The sequence below is a fragment of the Musca autumnalis genome, unplaced genomic scaffold, assembly GCF_047663935.1.
Source record: "Musca autumnalis isolate F117 unplaced genomic scaffold, ASM4766393v1 scaffold_2, whole genome shotgun sequence".
Lineage (NCBI taxonomy): Eukaryota > Metazoa > Arthropoda > Insecta > Diptera > Muscidae > Musca > Musca autumnalis.
This window is the reverse complement of record NW_027411755.1, coordinates 61,624,218-61,645,424: the sequence shown is the minus strand read 5'-3', so window position 1 is coordinate 61,645,424 and position 21,207 is coordinate 61,624,218. Positions and strand designations below refer to the sequence as shown.

Sequence of the window (21,207 nt, the reverse complement as noted above, 5' to 3'; positions counted from 1 at the left end):
GTTATAACGCTTGGTCACCGTGTCTGTTTCCTCAAAGCGATTGACATTGCAATTTAAAGGGACAAATGCTCTAGCCTTTTGTAGCTACGCAATATTTTATTAATTCCGCTTCTGTAATACCGCCGAAGTTTAGATATGTTTCCGCACAAGAAAGTTTTTGACCACAATATATGGAAACAAAGATCAACTTTTCGGAGTCGAAAACTATAATCATATAGAGGGGGTGGTGACCCTTGCTTGTGGCTATGCCAACTCTTGATGAGGTTCATTTTCAACTGTTCTACACAGAAAAAAAGCCGCCCCGGTAATTTTGATTAAAAGCTTAATCACCATAATTTTGTCGCATGGCGATAAAATATTACGAATATAATGGGAAAATGTTTATCAAACATGAAAATGTTACTAGAAAGCAATCAATAAACGATTTCACACAAACAATTTATTGAAATTTGTTTATGGTTATTAATAAATTTCTGTAGTTAAAATGGTTTTCAACGTTTGTCGCATGTTCTCGCTCTCAAGAGCGAGAGAAACAACTTTTTTAGGGCATAAAGAGAGCGCTACAACAATATGATGTGTTTTTTTTTCTTGAGATGTGAGTGTCGTTGCTACGTATATTTCAAAGCATGGTGATGGAATTTTTGCGGCATGGAGGGATGGTGCATTTGTGTGGCATTTGGCTTGTTTATTTATTTGTGCTCGGTTGAAGGCTTGTATGTAGAAGAGGGAAAGAAAAAACGGTACGAGTTCTCATGTTTTTTTCTGTTTGGTGGTTAAGGAAGGCAGATAACATTTTTTAACCATCAGTTTGGTTTATTTTGCCAGCTTCATTAAAGCAGTCGTTGTATGTGGATCGGTAGTGCAGAAATAAATCTATGTTTGTGTGTTTTCTTAAAATAAAGGTGCTTTTCAAGTGAATTAAATGGCCAATACATTTTATAATTGAAATAACGAATTTGAAAAAGGATAATAAGAATATTTTATTGGACAAAGAAGCAAACGCATGTGATATTGGTAATAACATCAAAACATATTTAAAATATATATGGATGTACTATTTCTCACATTACAGATATCCATTTTCCGCTGATGATTTTCAATGTGGCAGAAGAATGTGTTTTATTTGACAACGAGAAGCGTTCAACAATGTTCCCTGTATTTTATATTTAAAAGTGATTTATTTGTTTTCTTTTATTAAAATTAAAGTGTGACACTAAATAACTATTTACTTATGTTATTAATTATTCCATTCCGTTTTTCTTTCTTTCATCTGTTATTTTGTATGTCTGTTGTTGCTTTTGTACTTGGCATTTCAATTAAATAAATAACCACCACCATTTACAAATGTGTGTATGTATTTTTTTTTGTGGCTTTTGGGTTTGTATTTAACAACAACAAAATAATTGTAAATATGAATATTTTTTTATTGATTGGAAAAAATGCATTCAACAATTTTTTTAATCAAGAAAATATTTTGTTTTTATCAAGCAAAATGTGGAATATTTTGATAAATATTTTTTGTCAATATGTAAAATATTTTATCAGTTCAAAATAAAAAAAATTGATAAATATTTTAATCAATGTTACTATTTTATTTTATCAACCTGTATTTGTGATCAAATAATTTTATCGAATTTTGTCAATTATCGCCGGAAAATCGATAAATTTTTGATTGAATAGTTGAATTTTTTTATCAAATGGCTACATTTTTTTCTGTGTAGCATAGTTTGGTCCCAACCTGGATTTAGATTCTCCATTGCATATTCAAAACCTTTCAAAACTTTTTGTAGGTATACATTATTTTTTTTTAATTCTTCAGCACCTTCTGTCAGACCTCTGAAATTCAGATCAAATAATTTTGAAATAGGTTTCTGTACAAGAATGATTTTGGCCACAATATATGGGAATAAAGGCCAACTCTTTGGAAGCGGAATTGCAAATTATATCTACGGGCTATGACAACACGTTGATGATGTTCAGTTTCAACCGCTCTACACATAGTAGCATAGTTTGGTGCCCAACTGGATATAGATTCTCCATGGTATATTTGTCGCCAAGTGGTATGCTGCAGTCGGGCCATCGTTAGATTTTTGACAAGGCAACAATATCAAAAGAGTTGAATCTTCAAACCACCCGTCATCAATTCTGATGTCATGTTTGATATCTAACTCTGTTATTTATCAGGTATGTGGTTCCTTCAATTACTTAGGTCGTTCTAAGTGTTCTAGTCACATAATCATGCTGATATTCCATGTGGAGTTTGAGGTGCAATTGAATTACCTGTGAACAAGAATGATTTTGGCCACAATATATGGGAACAAAGGCCAATTCTTTGGAATCGGAATCGCAGATCATATCTACGGGCTATGACAACTTGTTAATGTCAATTTTCAACCGCTCTACACATAGTAGCATAGTTTGGTGCAAAACTGGATATAGATTTTCCACGGTATATTCTTGGGTGCCACCGTGGTGCAATGGTATGCACATCCGCCTTGCACGCTGAAGGTCGTGGGTTCGATTCCAAGGCCAGGCAACATCAACAATTTCAACGTTGGCAAAATACCCCTCAGTAATGTTGGCAACATTTCATGAGTATTTCAGCCATGTAAAACTTCTCCACAAGTGGTGTCTTACTAGGCGTTTACACAAAGACAGTATTGGCAAGACAATAGCAAAGTTACAAACCATTTTCACAAATACATTCATATTATTTTCTATACATATTTAAAAATTTATAAATATATTTGTGAAAAAGGTTTGTATTTTTGCTATTGTCTTGCCAATACTGGCATTTGTAAACGCAGGGTTAAGACACGTCTTAAGACCGTTCGGACTCGGCAATAAACAGTAGGTCCCATATCAGTGAGCTAATATGAATCGGGGTGCACTCATTGATATGGGAGAAGTCTCCCCTGCCCCGTATGGGATGTTTGTGGAACAATTATTATTATATTATATATTATTATCATATATATTCGTCGCCAAGTGGTATGCTGCAGTCGGGTCATCGTTAGATGTGTGACAAGACAACAATATCAGAAGAGTTTAACCTTCAAACCATCCGTCATCAATTGTTCAGTCATGTTTGACTTATAACTCTGTATTTATCAGGTATCTGGTTTCTTCAATTACTTTTGTCGTTCTAATTGTTTTAGACATATAATCATGCTGATATTCCATGTGGAGTTTGAGGTGCAATTGAATTACCTGTGCTTGATCAGAATGTATTGTAAGAGACGTAATGGTGTCATTAACTGTTACGGGTACATTTACTACTGCCCCACGGTTTGCGCTTTGTTTTTCGAAAACAAGAAAAAAAAATTCCAATGGAAGGTAATCTAAAAGCCGTTTGCCGAGGGCATCCTTTCCGATAAATATAAAAATTCAGAAAAAACGTTAATACATGCATGCAGAAAAGGAATTGTTCTCCAACGTTAAGCATAGGAGAAGTCCAACCAAAAACTAAGAGAAGGATGACTTTCTTCAATGTGGGAATGATAAGATGGCCAAGGCCAGAAAAGTGAAGCCGCCGCTGAAGGATGATTCCGCTGAAACCTCTGGTCATTGTGAAGGCTGATTATCGCCGATTCTTCCTGTCGTTTGTTTAATTGTTCCTTCTTTTCCTGCTTCTTTCTGTCTGAAGAATATTTATTCTAGTACTATTGCTGAGGTTTCTTAAATGATGATCCACTTTGAATGTTAGCAATTGATTCCTCAGTACGATATAACACATTCCGGCGTATATTTGCATGTAAATGTTGTGTTTCTCTGCGCTTCATTCTGTCTCGATTATCTGTAAACTTCACTATTTCGCTGTCTCTCTTTCATTTTGGAGGTCAGATTGGAGATCCACAGTGAATCTTAGTGCTTGCATTCTGCTCTGAGCCAAGTGTCGGCGTATGATAATCAATGATTTTCTTTTGGACAACTCTTTCATTAATTTTGTAATATTTGAAGAGGAAATGTATCCCTTTGACGAAAATATTAGCTAAACGGTTAAACCTTATACGGACAGCCATTCCTTTATTTAAATACGATACCTATTTATTCCGCTTATATGTATGCTTATCTGTGTATCAATTTTAGATTACCAATATGAGTCTGGTATTTGAAGTATAGATGGCGCCATGTATCTACCTCCGTCTCTTTGTCGAAAATATTTATCATTCCCTAACATTTTTATATGGGCAGAAATTATTTTTGACCCAAAAAGTCGTGCATCTTATTTGGAATGTCATATTGCTATAAAGATGGTGTGTTCATTTATTCTTTGCATATTCCCCCTAATGTATACCTATCAGACTATAGGTAGCACAATCTACATACCACCACAACAACAACCTGCATCTCTACAATACACATATTTCAATAGTCTGGATGATCACAATGGACCTCAAGGTCTCCGAGTGGAGTGGCTGCCAACATGGCAGTTACGCATCCTAAACCTAACCTATCAGTCTATTATTTTCCATAACTCATTCTAGAAGAATCTGACACTTGAAGTGTAGATGGCGTTATATTACAAAGAAACAAAATTACACATTTGTTAGTTATCTCATTTGCCCCATTACCGCACATAATTTTTATCACCACCACTAATAAATACTCATTAAAAAAATAATCAACAATTGACGCCACTACAACAAAATGTCGACCACAAGTGAATGCATGTTAACACCACCGTGAGTGTGTGCGTGCATGAAGACGATTGGAAATGATAGGCAAAATGTTCCGACGTATGATTATTATTAAATATGAGTATCAATTAATGATTGTGGTTGTGGATAATAACAAACAGATAACTGAAATAATTATTCTTGTGGGATTTTGGGTAAGGGGAAAAGAAGGAAAAAAGAACACGAGGACATACATACAAATATAGGTTTGAAGTCACATGCAGAGCGAGAAGGGCAAGACTCCGTTGGAATGTTGTAGTGACTAGTGATCTTAAAAAGTGCGGTATTCAAAATCGGGGTGAAAAAAAACAAGAAATCTGAGGGACGTGGAAAATGCTTGAAAATAATGGAGACCATTGAGGAACGTCTATTGGGTGGGACTAAGAAAAAAACAAGAAAGAAACGTACTCTGACAAAATTTTACTTTCTAAGTTTTTTCATGTTGGGGTGCCACCGTGGTGCAATGGTATACACACCTGCATTGTACGCTGAATAACCGGGTTCGATTCCCAGGCCAGACAACATACATTTTTCAACGGTGGCAAAATACCGCTCAGTAATGTTGGAGACATTTCCGGAGTATTTCAGTCATTTAAAACTTTTCTTCGATTGAAGTCGTAAGACGCGCAGTTCGGACTTGCGGGAAATAGTAGGTCCCATATCATAGACCTAATATGAATAAGAGAAGTCATTGATATGAGAGAAGTCTCCCTTGTCCCTTCTAGGATGTTTGTGGAATAATTATTAAATTATTATAAGTTTTTTCATAACACGTTGGAATTAAATCCACTTTAATAAATTTAGTTATATTAATTACTTTGTAACTGAAACTCAATAATTTTACATGTATAAACATCTTTGCATTGCTACAAAGACAAGATAGGCTTTAAAAATTCACCATTACTTGCCATTGTCTCTGATGGACTCTTATAAATAATATTTAAACATGCATCTCATTTCATGACAAAACCCCAAATTCAAAACTCCCTTTCCAAAACATTAAACAAACATTTTGGTCCTAACGTTAGGCAATCTTAGATTAAGATAAATCCATTTAATGTATAACCAAAACAAAAAAAGAACCCTAAATGTAGGCAACAAACACATGTTGCCACAATACAATATCTCTTAGATGTTAAATCAGCCATAAGGCACGAAACATTTATTTAATGTTGCTACAAAAATATATTGATTTTCTATTGTGCGTTACGTTCGTTTGGGATTCGATTCGACTCACTACTGCTTTGTATGTTTGAATGTCATTTTACATTTGAATAAATTTGTTTTTTGGTATTCAAAACATTTATTTGAATTCGATAAAGACTAAATTTTATATCCTTGACATGACGCACGCACGCACGCAAAACAATTCAAATACAGAATTCCAAACAAAAGCCCCAAACAACACATCCTTTGGAATGTAAATGGCAATGGCATCAACGCAGCAACAGCAGCAGGAACAGCAAAGCAACACATTGTACATAAAAATGTATTGCCCTAGGCTACAAAAACATGAAATACCTATTTAAGGGAATGGCAATGGTAGATGTGAAAACAAATGGTAACTTTGTTTGGGTGTGTGTGTGCCAGCAGAGCACCCACACACACACATGAATCCGATATGTAGGAGGATTTTATAAAGTGCCATTGATGATAATAATACAACACACTTTAAATGGCTTTTGGCAGGATTCTACTACTATTGCCATACTATAACAAATACTACAACTACTAATATTACCCCCGAAAAAAAAGAAGTAAACAAAACAAGGAAGCAAGTGGTGTCCTTATATTTGTTACTATGTCTCTTTCCATTTACCCACTAAAGAGGCAAGAGATTGTCATTTGTAAGGAAGAGAAGTTGATACGTGTAACTGGTTATATGTCTAAGGGTATGAAACAATTTAAATAAGGATACAGAAACGTGTAATGGAATCAGTACACTTTGGGTGGGTTGAAAACAGTCGGACCGAATAAAATTAATTTCATTTTCTTATCACCGTACCAGCTCTCAATTAAAGAATTTTTAAGTTATGGAAATACATAGAAAAATGTCTCCCGGTTTTACCCAAATCAATTCTCTTTTTATAACACGTGGTGCGCAAACAAAAATTTAATAAATATTTTCTTAATTCCTTTATTTTTATTTCTTCATAACTTATTTCATTCCTATTATGCATTACGTTTCCATATCTATTGCAACTATAGACAAAAAGCTCTCACAAATTGAATAAATATAAATTTGATGCCGCAGCATCCAACAGACAGTCGCAGTTCGTCTGTAAAAAAATAAGGATAGACCCGCGAGTCTTAACACGAAGAGTGGATGTAAGTCACTGATTTATTTCAATAATATTTCGCTTAACTGTATCAATACAAATTCGAACACGTATAAGGACGCTCCAAATGTCTTCTAAAATTAGAGAATTTATAAAATGCATAAGACTTAATTTTACCATTGCTGCTCCCTTTTGCCGGAGTTCGTTCTGGGTTTCTTTTGGTCATCTTATTATACTTGGATTTCTCCACTGCCTTTTTCTTGGATCTTTCGTACTGTATTTTGTGCTGTACCTCTTTGTTGCATATATATTCTCTCTCTTTCAGTAGCCTGTATTGCTTGTTTTAGTTAAAGTCATCTTGCTTTACTAGGTCAATAAATTGGTCGGCCTGTAACAGCTTTTGCTCTAGTACAAATTGTTGTACAGCCTTTTCATCTTCGTCCAAAGTAGTTTCATTTATTTCTTCAACATTGATTTTCTCCATAGGATAAAACAAAAAATCAACAACGGCTTCTTCATCGGAATTCGGTATAATTTGTTCTTCGAAACTCTGCTGGGACACAAAATTTTATTCATTATTGGCGTTTGACGTAGATTCTATCTTGCGTTGTTCCGCTATATGTTCGCCTTCCAAACGCAGGTGTTCCAGCGCAACTTCTTTTTCATCTTTATATACTATCTCTTCTTCGACAGCATTTACATCATTTTCAAGTGCACTGTCCCACAAACATTTTGCTGGGAGATATGAGCATATTATCTATCTCATCCATTGTTTTCTTGTAGATAATCTCAACACGATTTAACTTGAAAAACTAATCTCCCAAATACTCATTCTCGGCCATCTTTGGAAATAACTGATTTAGCTCCATATATATTTCCTTCAATGTGACAATCCATCCTTCAGCTACATACGTTGCCATATTTTCCAATTTATTTGACACGTAGTCGCACTGGTCTAACAAATTGTCAGCTTTCCGAAAAAACTTTTTAAGATTCGACTTTTTTCCTTTACTGGTTCAGCAAATACCCATGTTTTAGACACAGTGTTGAAATATGGAAAGTCCCATTTTATCGATCGCACTATGATTTTATATTAGTTCTATTAGCGGGTCACAAATTTCTTTTAACTTTTCCATCCTAGGTATGAAAACTTCAGCACTAATTCTGGTCGCGAACTGCTCCAGATGATTTAAATTGTCAACCCATTCCTTCGGTTGGGTTACTTTGTAGACGGATACCCTTTCACATACATGAGAACAAGTTGCGATGAGCTCCTCGACATTTCGAGCAAATCGCCAAGTTTGTTCTTTTAACTCCAGCTCCTGGAGCCTCTTCTCAAAACCTTCAATGCTAAAATCCAGTTTTGAGACCATTTTAATATTTTTTACTTTATGTCGAACAATAAATAAATCGGTTAATTAAAAATCACTGCTAACAGTTTCTGAGCCAATTGCCACAATTGCTACAGTATTTCTTTTCAGTTTTGATTTCTAAGTCAACTGCTTAAAAATCCCTTCGCTAGTTCCATTGATTCTCTTACCACGGGTGGGGGAAAACTCAATCCGGCTCGTAGGACCAAAATGAATAAATATAAATTTGATGCCATAGCATCCAACAGACAGCCGCAGCTCGCAAAGCAGACGTCTTAACACAATGAGTGGTTGTAAGTAACAGATTTATTTCAATAATATTTCGCTTAACTGTATCAATACAAAATATTTCTTAGGATACCTTTTCATTACAATTCTTATCACTAAACTCTATGTTCCAAAAATACAAACATTTTATAATTGAAGAATTTCCCCACAATACATTTGCCATAAAATCTTAAGTGCATAGCGCACATACAAACAACTAGCGATACTAGCTACCACTGCATGTGGGATCTTCAACTCTTATCTTAAAACACTTCCATTATCAAATCAATGGAAAATGTGATAATCTGTTCAAAGTATTTTGAACACAAATTCTTAATTTATCGAAGGGTTAATTCACTTTAGAATCCCGTAGGCCTATTCTGTAACTTTTATCGATTGAAAAGTTGTTAAAATTTCTTTTGTTTTTGTAACAACTACAAAACAAACCAATGAAATTGTTGTAAAATAAACAATGAGTAAAGTTGTTAAAAGGTTACTGAATAGGGGGGAAGGAAAGAAGGATGATATAACAGCTGATAGATTCAACGGCGTCACAGTTGAGAGTGACTGGGCAAATAAGAGTGCCTTTTCATGCGAAAGAACAATGAAGTTTCCACTAGGTTAGCTTAGGTTAGGGGATGTGCAGCCACTAACTTGTGACTGCGTCACTCGGAGACCTTCCGGTCCATTGTGATCATCCAGTAGAAAAAAGAACTGCAAGAAATAAGGAGATGGAAAAAGAGAGGATAGGGAGAAGAAATAAAAAGAGGAAGTTGTTAGAAAAATAAAGAACGAATAAATTACAAGAAAGTTTAAGAGGAGAGGAATAGTTTATTTTTAATGGTAGGCAGAATAGTTGAATTAGTTTACGCGTTCAGGTTGCGCTGTCCCAGCCACTTCAGATTTTTGATGATGTTGTAGATCACAGCAGGTTCCACAGTTGAGTAGAAAGTTAGACACGGTGGAAAGTGACCCCCTACTAACCTATGCCGTCTACGAGCCAGGGCTGGACAACGACACAGGATGTGCTCGATCGTCTCTAACTCCTCCTCATCCTCACAGAGTCTGCAGTAGTCAGTAACATCCTCATCCCATTTGATGATATGGGCCTTGATATAGCAGTGTCCAGTAATGACTCCCGTCGTTACTCTAACTTCAGCTTTACTCAGGTTCAACAGAGAATTCACTGGCTCTTTCGTCAGAGAACGTTTCAATTTTTTGAAAGAAATGACAAATGGGTGGTTTGATAGAGTCAGCGAAGTTTCCACTAAAAAAACGTATGAACGAAGTTTCTACTTCTGTAAAATTCAAAATAAGAAATACAATTAAGCAATTTGTTCTCACAAAAAAACATTTAATTATTTTTTCATAACACGTTGGAAGTAGATCCACTTAAATAAATTTAGTTATGTTACCTACTATGTAACTGCAATCCATTCACACAGTCATGGTGGGTCCTGACCTATTAATTGACTTCGATAACTCCTACAAACGACCACAAGATATTCGTTAAAACGTTCAATAGCATATGTAAGTCGTCCACGCAAGCCACTGTTATTTGGGATAAGATCAGGAATAGGATCTGATCCTTAAGTCGCTGGACCGAACTGTGATAAGCTATGCTATGTCTCTTTCCACTGACACACTACAGAGGCAAGAGTTTGTCATTTATAAGGAAGAAGTTGATAGATTTACAGATTCTACGTATAATTGGTTACACTTCTGAGGTCATGAAACAATTTAATGGATGGATGCACAAATTTGTAGTGAAATTATATAACGTCGTGTGCAAACATAATATAAATATTTCTTAACTCCTTTATTTTTCGGTCATAATTACTTCCTTTCATATTATGCATTACATTTGTATATATAGGTACGACCACAACAAGTTCTCACAAATTCTTAATTTATCGGTAATACTGTGTCACGCGTACTTGGTTCGCGTTCGGAGTTAATTCCAACACATTCACTATATCCACTCATAGACATCTACTATTTGGAAGATAGCGTTAAGAAATCTGAAACTATGCTCAGTGTGATTTTTAATAGATATAGTTTTTTTAAAATCTATTAAAAACTGTCACCCGTACCTGGATGGTGTTTAGAGTCAATTCTACACTATGGACACGATTTGCCGGTAGCCATACCAGTCCTCAAAATATCTATTAATAGGCGGACATAACGTTAAAGAAGGATAACCAATGTTCAAGATGGATTTGTAGCATAATGACACGTTAGGATAGGTCATAACGTGTCACGCGTGCTTGGTTCGTGTTTAGAGTTAATCTCTAAACTTGTGTTTTACGCCCTATCCACAGGCAGTCATTCATTCTTGCCAAAAACCTATTTTAATAGCAGATATAATGCCATGAAAGGTGTGTCTATGCTCAGTATGGATTTGAAGAGTAATAGTTTTTAGGGTCTGAAAAAACTGCCAATCGTGCTTGAATCGCGTTTGAAGTCAATTTCTACACTATAGACACGATTGGCCGATATCAATACAAGCCCTTAAAACATATTTTAATAGGTAGGTACAACTTTAAAGAAGGATAATAAAGGCATGCTATAAACTGCCACGCGGGATTGTTTCGAGTCAAACTCTACATATGCTCTAGGCACGGTCGTTCTGCATTCATTGTACCTCTCTAACATATCGTGATCGACTTTGATTCGTGTTATATCCACTCTGGACAAGATTCACGGAGAACCCTCTCTGTCATTCATATCTTGTAATAGGCCGGTATAACACTACAAAAGAAAGTCCAAGGCTCAGCATGAATTCGGTTAGAATCTGTTGTACGAGATAGGTGTGTGTTCAGAAACGATTTGTAGAGAAGCATACCTGTGTAACCGTTGAAGGGTAGATTATGGGGAAATTATGTTCTCCATGACGAAATATTAAATTAAATATGATTGTGTATATCCTCTAATAGGTCAGTCAGTCCACACATAAGAGATAATGCGTGAATCGTAAATCCTTTAACTCCCACTGGACACGATTTGCACACAAAACCGTTTTACTTACAAGCGTGATACGGAAGGCAAATGTTAAGAGACCTGCGTGAAATGAGAATCACATATTTTTACTACTGATAGATAGAGCTGAGGATTCAAGTTAAAGCCATGGACAGTTTTGACTGAAATTTATCTTTTAAGAACAGAGCTAGTCTAGGAAGGAAGTAGTCAGACACCGGATATATATAATATAATTGTTCCACAAACATCCCATACGGTACAAGGAGACTTCTCTCATACCACTCCGTGCACCCCGATTCATATTAGTTCAATGATAAGTTACCTACTGTTTATTGCCGAGTCCGAACGGCGTGTCCTAAGACACCACTTATAGAGAAGTTTTACATGGCTGAAATACTCAGGAAATGTTGCCAACATTACTGAGGGGTATTTTGCCACCGTTGAAATTTTTGATGTTGCCTGGCCGGGGAATCGAACACACGACCTTTAGAGTGCAAGGCGGGTGTGCATACCATTGCGCCACGGTGGCACCCAGTCAGAGACCGCATACTAAGCTCAATTTGTGGGCGTAAGTTGACCGTTACTGGTCCAGTATTTTCTTAGGGAATCTCAGATCTGTAATAGGGCTGACTTAAAGGTTCGCTGTGATTGTTGAAATTAATTAATTGGTCGTCAGATAACAAACATTTCTGAGGCTTTCTTGCGGTTCTCGTACACACTATCATCATCAATATATCGAAAGCTGGGAAACCAATTTACATTTACCTAAAGACTTTAGACTTTTCTTCCTTCCAATTGAAAGCAATGGCAAAGGTACTGGACCTAGCAAAGTAATTCCCCTTGTGGAATGAATTGAAAAAAGGATCATCAACTCATGCATAGGTGAGAGTTTCGTGGGCTTGGCTGGAACAGGAGCCCCCTGGCTCCTTGTAATAAATTTTTGTGAGCTTCGACCTGCTTAAGACTAAGGTGGTGGCTTATACTGATGATGTCATAGTACGGATAAATGGTAAATTCTTACCTGATGCAGACTGCTGTATTACAGTTGTCTGGCCCATGGTAATGGACTAGGGGATAAACCCATCGAATACGATACTCGTAATAACTTCTAGTTAGAACATCTGGATGTAGTTGCATTGGCGATTTTACTCGAAGCTAAATTCCCGTATTTACACTATGGCCCAGAATAGTGGATATAGTGTGAATTGGTATAAGAAGGGTCCTATACCACTCTATTGAAAGAAATCCAATGACAAAAGTTGGGGGGTCAGAACAAAAGTTATATACTGGTTGAAGGTAGCCGTCATTTGTAACCTATGGTTAGCAGAAACTTGGGAGTATGGGACATCGGCTTAAGTTATCAACCCTAACCTCCAGGGCAACCGAAAGCACTCCTCAGACTGCTTTAAATTTGACCCTGTGGTCCGGCTGGGTCCAATGTTATTCTAGTCGTACTAAACACCCAGAAACGCAAACTTCTCAAAATCCAGACAGCGTTGCGTTGAAGATTTTATCGATTTTATGTTTGTATTTTCGTTCTTCTGCTTAATTTGGCTCTGGGTCAATCTCCACTTCCAGGAATGTGACTACTTCGATGGAATGTATCCACAAATCCACTGGAGTTTGTTGAGTGGGATTGACAGGGTAGTTGAAAAGGTGTAGTGTGTCGTACTGGCCTGTTTGCAAGGTGTCATCACTCCTTGCCCAATAGGAAATTAAACGGATGCACCATCCCGAGCGTAGTTGAAACAAAATTACTCTGGTTTGTTGTGGGTGCTGACGCTCCTCAGCTGCGATAGATGGGGGAGTTCTCCAAGGACTGAATCAACACGACAGTTGTTTATGACACATGCGACTGAGTCCTTAGGAATTCTATTCAACCCTGCTTGATGTGCTTGTTGATTCAGGGGTACTCTCCTGTAACGCTGGACCTCTGCTTCTAGATCATGAAGATCCCTCTTGACCTGCCTTGTGGGGGATCCTATCCACCATATAGTGATTAGGATGGCTCTCACGGTAACACCTGAGCAAGTACTGCAATGAAAGCATGCCATTGTGTTGCTGTACTGAAAGAATCGTTGCCTCCTCATGCAAATGCACCACTGAATACATGAGGAGATGCCCTGTTGCTGTTCTCAGGACTGCAATAATGCAAGTTTTTCCAATTGCCTATCACATACGTTGGCAAATCACACTGGCGCCGCATAGCTTACCACATAGCAACCTATTGCATTGTATGTGGTTAATAAGGTTTCTTTGTCTGCGCCCCAAGTACTGCCGGCTAGGAACTTGAGAACCTTGTTCCTACTTCTCTTCTTATCGCATATAGCTGTGGTATGCGCGGACGACTTCTACACGCTGTCGAATGTGACCACTAGGACTTTGGGGTAGTTGGTGGTCGGAATTATTGACCCATCGACCTGTACATTCAGTGGGAACTTCATTTCCGCCGTCTATGTGGTGAACAGTGTGACTGTCGACTTAATGGCGGTTATTTTTATATTCCACGCGTGGAACAACTTAACAAGATCAATGAGATAGGCGTTTAGCCTGACACAAGTGTTATCGACGGTGGATACTGACGCCATGAGATCATCCGCTCACGTAATACAATTAATGAAGTTGGGAGGGCGTGAGGTTGCAGAAAGGTAGAGGTTTAGCTGGTCCGAAGACATCACCCCTCCTTAAGGAATCCTCTGTTTGACACAACGGGCTTTGGACGTCAAATTTAGCCTGGGCGCTTTGGATGATTTTTCGCCTCGGATAACATTTGCAATATCACTTATCGTAAATTGCGGTGGTTCCTCCTCTGCTGGAAAAGATCGCAAACGGCAGAAGTGAGATTGGCCTGCCCATTTTCCAGGCTTCGGGAACTGTCAGGGTGACTAACGATAAGTAGAGGACCTTGATCAAATACTCGACTCCTGATTTCTCCAGCTGTTTTAGCATCACCATTGAAAATCCATCAGGTCCAAACGATTTGGATGATTTTGCGCCTCAGCAACATCGCTCATCGGCTGGAAAAAATCGCAAACGGATAAAACATCCCACGCATCTCTGCGGATCTGTGACAACCACGCCTTTGAACATGACAGTTGTCCGATCATAATTTTTTACCAGTGTTCGATAATGCCTTAACCGTTGTCCAAAATTTACTATTATCGGTTCTAATGTTGCAGCACTTCAGATGCACTAACCACATTTTCAGCTTGTTTTCACTGATTGATCTATTGACTTCCATTGCCCGTTCTCTGACTCTGGGGTCGAAAGGGTTAGTACATCGAAGCTCATCGCGCTCATTCGCTGATCCGTCGCCTCTGCTGGGAAATTAGGTGTTATTTCAGGTATTTGACCAGAAAGAATATGGCGAGCGGCTGCAGTAGTGATGACGTCCCTGAAATTCCTCTCTGCTACCCGAACATCAGAGGGATTAGGCAGTTCTGGTTGATGAATTCTCTGAATCCTTGCCAATTGGCTTTTCCATGGTTGAGGAAAGTACGGGATCTCGGAGGTTTTGAAGTCCGTGGTCTGTTGATGGATATGAGGATAGGGAGATGTTATGTCATTCGTCAGACCAGGTGATACGAACTAATCCTGTTGGATGCGTCCTTGTTCACGGTGCAAAATGTGGCGCTGTCCATTTGATAGGAAGAGTGTTGAAAGCGATTCGGCGATTCTATACCTTACCGCTACCCCCATACACTTCAAGTATTGTGTCACTAGAGTCGAGATCAAGCGACATTAGCAGAAACTTGGGAGTATGGGACATCGGCTTAAGTTATCAACCCTAACCTCCAGGGCAACCGAAAGCACTCCTCAGACTGCTTTAAATTTGACCCTGTGGTCCGGCTGGGTCCAATGTTATTCTAGTCGTACTAAACACCCAGAAACGCAAACTTCTCAAAATCCAGACAGCGTTGCGTTGAAGATTTTATCGATTTTATGTTTGTATTTTCGTTCTTCTGCTTAATTTGGCTCTGGGTCAATCTCCACTTCCAGGAATGTGACTACTTCGATGGAATGTATCCACAAATCCACTGGAGTTTGTTGAGTGGGATTGACAGGGTAGTTGAAAAGGTGTAGTGTGTCGTACTGGCCTGTTTGCAAGGTGTCATCACTCCTTGCCCAATAGGAAATTAAACGGATGCACCATCCCGAGCGTAGTTGAAACAAAATTACTCTGGTTTGTTGTGGGTGCTGACGCTCCTCAGCTGCGATAGATGGGGGAGTTCTCCAAGGACTGAATCAACACGACAGTTGTTTATGACACATGCGACTGAGTCCTTAGGAATTCTATTCAACCCTGCTTGATGTGCTTGTTGATTCAGGGGTACTCTCCTGTAACGCTGGACCTCTGCTTCTAGATCATGAAGATCCCTCTTGACCTGCCTTGTGGGGGATCCTATCCACCATATAGTGATTAGGATGGCTCTCACGGTAACACCTGAGCAAGTACTGCAATGAAAGCATGCCATTGTGTTGCTGTACTGAAAGAATCGTTGCCTCCTCATGCAAATGCACCACTGAATACATGAGGAGATGCCCTGTTGCTGTTCTCAGGACTGCAATAATGCAAGTTTTTCCAATTGCCTATCACATACGTTGGCAAATCACACTGGCGCCGCATAGCTTACCACATAGCAACCTATTGCATTGTATGTGGTTAATAAGGTTTCTTTGTCTGCGCCCCAAGTACTGCCGGCTAGGAACTTGAGAACCTTGTTCCTACTTCTCTTCTTATCGCATATAGCTGTGGTATGCGCGGACGACTTCTACACGCTGTCGAATGTGACCACTAGGACTTTGGGGTAGTTGGTGGTCGGAATTATTGACCCATCGACCTGTACATTCAGTGGGAACTTCATTTCCGCCGTCTATGTGGTGAACAGTGTGACTGTCGACTTAATGGCGGTTATTTTTATATTCCACGCGTGGAACAACTTAACAAGATCAATGAGATAGGCGTTTAGCCTGACACAAGTGTTATCGACGGTGGATACTGACGCCATGAGATCATCCGCTCACGTAATACAATTAATGAAGTTGGGAGGGCGTGAGGTTGCAGAAAGGTAGAGGTTTAGCTGGTCCGAAGACATCACCCCTCCTTAAGGAATCCTCTGTTTGACACAACGGGCTTTGGACGTCAAATTTAGCCTGGGCGCTTTGGATGATTTTTCGCCTCGGATAACATTTGCAATATCACTTATCGTAAATTGCGGTGGTTCCTCCTCTGCTGGAAAAGATCGCAAACGGCAGAAGTGAGATTGGCCTGCCCATTTTCCAGGCTTCGGGAACTGTCAGGGTGACTAACGATAAGTAGAGGACCTTGATCAAATACTCGACTCCTGATTTCTCCAGCTGTTTTAGCATCACCATTGAAAATCCATCAGGTCCAAACGATTTGGATGATTTTGCGCCTCAGCAACATCGCTCATCGGCTGGAAAAAATCGCAAACGGATAAAACATCCCACGCATCTCTGCGGATCTGTGACAACCACGCCTTTGAACATGACAGTTGTCCGATCATAATTTTTTACCAGTGTTCGATAATGCCTTAACCGTTGTCCAAAATTTACTATTATCGGTTCTAATGTTGCAGCACTTCAGATGCACTAACCACATTTTCAGCTTGTTTTCACTGATTGATCTATTGACTTCCATTGCCCGTTCTCTGACTCTGGGGTCGAAAGGGTTAGTACATCGAAGCTCATCGCGCTCATTCGCTGATCCGTCGCCTCTGCTGGGAAATTAGGTGTTATTTCAGGTATTTGACCAGAAAGAATATGGCGAGCGGCTGCAGTAGTGATGACGTCCCTGAAATTCCTCTCTGCTACCCGAACATCAGAGGGATTAGGCAGTTCTGGTTGATGAATTCTCTGAATCCTTGCCAATTGGCTTTTCCATGGTTGAGGAAAGTACGGGATCTCGGAGGTTTTGAAGTCCGTGGTCTGTTGATGGATATGAGGATAGGGAGATGTTATGTCATTCGTCAGACCAGGTGATACGAACTAATCCTGTTGGATGCGTCCTTGTTCACGGTGCAAAATGTGGCGCTGTCCATTTGATAGGAAGAGTGTTGAAAGCGATTCGGCGATTCTATACCTTACCGCTACCCCCATACACTTCAAGTATTGTGTCACTAGAGTCGAGATCAAGCGACATTTGCGAGGATTGCAGGTTCGTACGCTCCAAGCGAAGAACGTTGTATCCATCACAACTCCGAAGAGTGCAGGCTTCGTTTCCTGAATTGCCGCGACCATTATAGTTCTTCTACTCCTAAAATTCCCGATCTCATCGATCTAGCCGCAAATACCATCGCAGTTAAACTGCAGGAATGCCACATATTCAGGAACTAGTAGAGTAGAGATGTGTGAAAAGCGAGTCACGCTTGTCACTTCCTAAAATTTGGCATTCCGTGTCACGCGGGTACATAAAATAGCATAGCGTACTCCTCCGTGTTTACATTAACCTTTGGGGACGATTTGCACACAAAACAAATAATGTACCCGCGTGACCCGAAGTGTGACACATTAATCGTATTTTTCTTATCATTCCAACAATTCTCATGACGCAATAAGTTGTTCCTGTATCAACTGGGTAATAATCAAGAAAACTTCGACCTTCACCAACGGAACGATTATTCTACAAACTATTCATGTTTGGCACAATTGACCAAGGGTCTCTGAATGGAGTACACGACTTAAATGTTGATCGAGCAACAACATAATTACATTAAACAATTTTCGCCGTTAATACCGACTGCACATCAAATCGACCACCATTTGAAATTAAAGCCCTAAAGTTATCAGCCCATGTTTTAAATATGGAGACAAACTTTCTCCAACCATATAGCTTACAGGCCATTAGCTTTACTTCACCGTTTTGCACATTATTCCTGTACTGCATACACATCCTTCGATCTCCTTTGGTATCCTTTTTATTCTTTCGCAATATTAAACACACTAACATTACTTTGTAAGCCGTTTGTTGTTTTTGGTGGAGGCTAACTAACACAAACAACATGCTGTCCCCTGCCCCTGTCACCATGCACACCATACCATTTGCAAAATGTAAGAGGAGGCGCACCGGTTGTATGCTTGCCTTTGGAAACAATGTCGTCGTCGTATGCAACAATACCTTAAATGAAATCTGCTAATTTCTGGCAATTGAATGAATGCCAGTTTTAAATGGCTTTCGAGCAGAGAGGAAGAACGAGCTACTGTGTTGTCTTTGTTGCCAAAAGTGAACTGTGTAAATAGATACACATGTATGTAAGTAAGCATGTACACTAGGGCTATATTGTGAAATAGCACGCCAGAAACATATGAGGAATATTCCCTGACAACAAGGTTGATTTGGTTAAGAAAGTTCCCGCATCGAAAGCGATTTCTAAAGGTCTTTCGATATTTCCTTTATAAAAATTTGAATTTTGGTTTAAAAACGGCAACACATTTCCTAATATTTTTCACGGCTATGTGGTATTATTATTGATATTTGCAAAATATGCAAAAAAAGGTTACAACCCTAATGTACAAACTTTAGTATGTGTGTGCGTAGAAATGCGTTGTATTTGTTTAATTGTTGTCTGTCTGCCAGCAGCATGCATGCATGCCTTCCTGCCTGCTTGCCGGGTTCTGCTTGTTGTGGTGGCGGCATCATGGCAATGGCTTTGGTTACACTGTTGCCGCCACAAATTTCTCTTTTGTGTTGCTTCTTCTTGTTGTAGTAATAGGATCACATATAACAAAATAACACCCAACACTTAAACATTTTTCTATGTGTCACTTGGTTGGCTTACAGGCACATACACACGTGTGGCACATAGACAATTTGGAAGGGGGGTAAACTAACAATAAAGTGTATAAAATTGCAATGTAAACTAATGGGCGGGAAGAAAGGAGGATGGTGGTGGGGAAACTTTTTTCATGAAAACACATGGCAAGTTATTTTATTATCCAAACAATGGAAATTAATTATCCAAGTTATCCAAAGGAAGGGAATTGATTATTCACGTTATCCAAAGGAAGGAAATTGATTATCCACGTTATCCGACGGATGAATATTGGTTATCCGCATTATACAAATGAAGGGAATTGATTAACCATGTTATCCAAAGACTAAATTGATTATCCGCGTCATAAAAAAGAAGGAAATGGAATACCCGCGTCATAAAAATAAAGGAAATGGAATATCCACGTTATACACATCAATGATACAAAGGACATTAATTAACCACGTTATCCATTGATTATCCACGTTATACACTTCAACGAAACGAAGGACATTGATTATCTGCGTTATCAAAAGGAAGGAAAAAGTTTAAACACGTTATCCAAAACAAGAAAATTAATTAACCACATCATCAAAACAAAGGAAATTGATTATCCATGTTTCCAATGGAAGGAACTTGATTATCCACGTTATCTAATAGAAGGAAATTGATTATCCAAATGAAGTAAACTGACTATGCACGTTATATAAAGGAAAGAAAAAGGTTACCCATGTTATCCAAAGGAAGGAAAAAGGTTATACTCGTTATCCAAAGGAAGGAAAAAAGTTATCCAAGTCGCCCAAAAGATGAAAATTAATTAACAATATGATCAAAATTAAGGATTGATTATTATCCATGTTAAACGAAGGAATTTGATTATGCAAGTTATCCAATGGAAGGAAATTGATTATCCGCGTTATCCAAATGACAGAAATTGATTATTCACGTTATACAAAGGAAGAAAAAGGTTATCCACCATAACTCAAATGAAGGAAATTCATTATCCAACCCATTAAACGATAGAAATGGATTATTCCCTTATCCAAACGAAGGAAATTGATTATCAACTTTATACAAATGCAGGAAATAGGTTACCCACCTTGTGCAAAAGAAGGAAAGCGATTAGAGTTATCCAAAATAAAAAAAAGATTATTTGCATTATCTAAAAGAAGGAAATTTATTATCCACGTTCTCCAAAACGAAGTAAATGGATTATACACTTTATCCAAACGAATGAAATTGATTATCAACGTTATCCAAAGGATGGACATTGTTTACCCACATCGTCAAAATGGAGGAAATATATTATCTATGTTATCCAAAAGAAGAAAATTGAAATTCACGTGATCCAAAGGAAGTTAATTGATTATCGACGTTATCCAAAGGAAGGAAATTGATTATTTACGTTATCGAGAAGAACACAATTAATAATACGCGTTATTCAAACGAAGCAAATTCATTATCCACTTTGTTCAATGGAAAGAAATCCAATATCCACGTTGTTCAATGGACGAGTATCCACGTTATCTACTGGAAGGAAATTGTTTATTGACGTAATCAAACTGAAGGAAATTAATTATCCACGTTATCCAAAGGAAGGAAATTGATCATAGATTTTATCCAAAGTAAGGATATACAGTGTTGGTCACACAATTAGCACACCCCACTACCAACATTTATTTTGCCTAAAAATACCTTCAAAAGTAGTTGTATTTAATAAAGTATTTGTACTAATATATTCTCAGTAGTATGCTTAAAGAATACAACGCAATACAGAAACTGAATCATAACTGTCAATTTGAATAACCTCCAAAAATGTAAAAAATGTCCTAAATTCACTGGACACGTAATTAGCACACCT

General features: G+C 38.2%; 2 protein-coding genes across 9 annotated transcripts in view; both read right to left on the bottom strand.

Annotated features, from left to right (window-relative positions):
• lilli (AF4/FMR2 family member lilliputian) overlaps positions 1-21,207 on the bottom strand; it is a 499,970-nt gene that overhangs the window by 106,797 nt on the left and 371,966 nt on the right. The gene's annotated exons all lie outside the window — the stretch shown is intronic.
• Positions 2,771-21,207, bottom strand: part of Ndf (Nucleosome-destabilizing factor) — a 485,637-nt gene continuing 467,200 nt past the window's right edge. Inside the window, exon 7 of the transcript XR_012410227.1 lies at positions 2,771-4,453. The gene's annotated coding sequence lies outside the window, so the exon portion shown is untranslated. The remainder of the gene's footprint in view (positions 4,454-21,207) is intronic.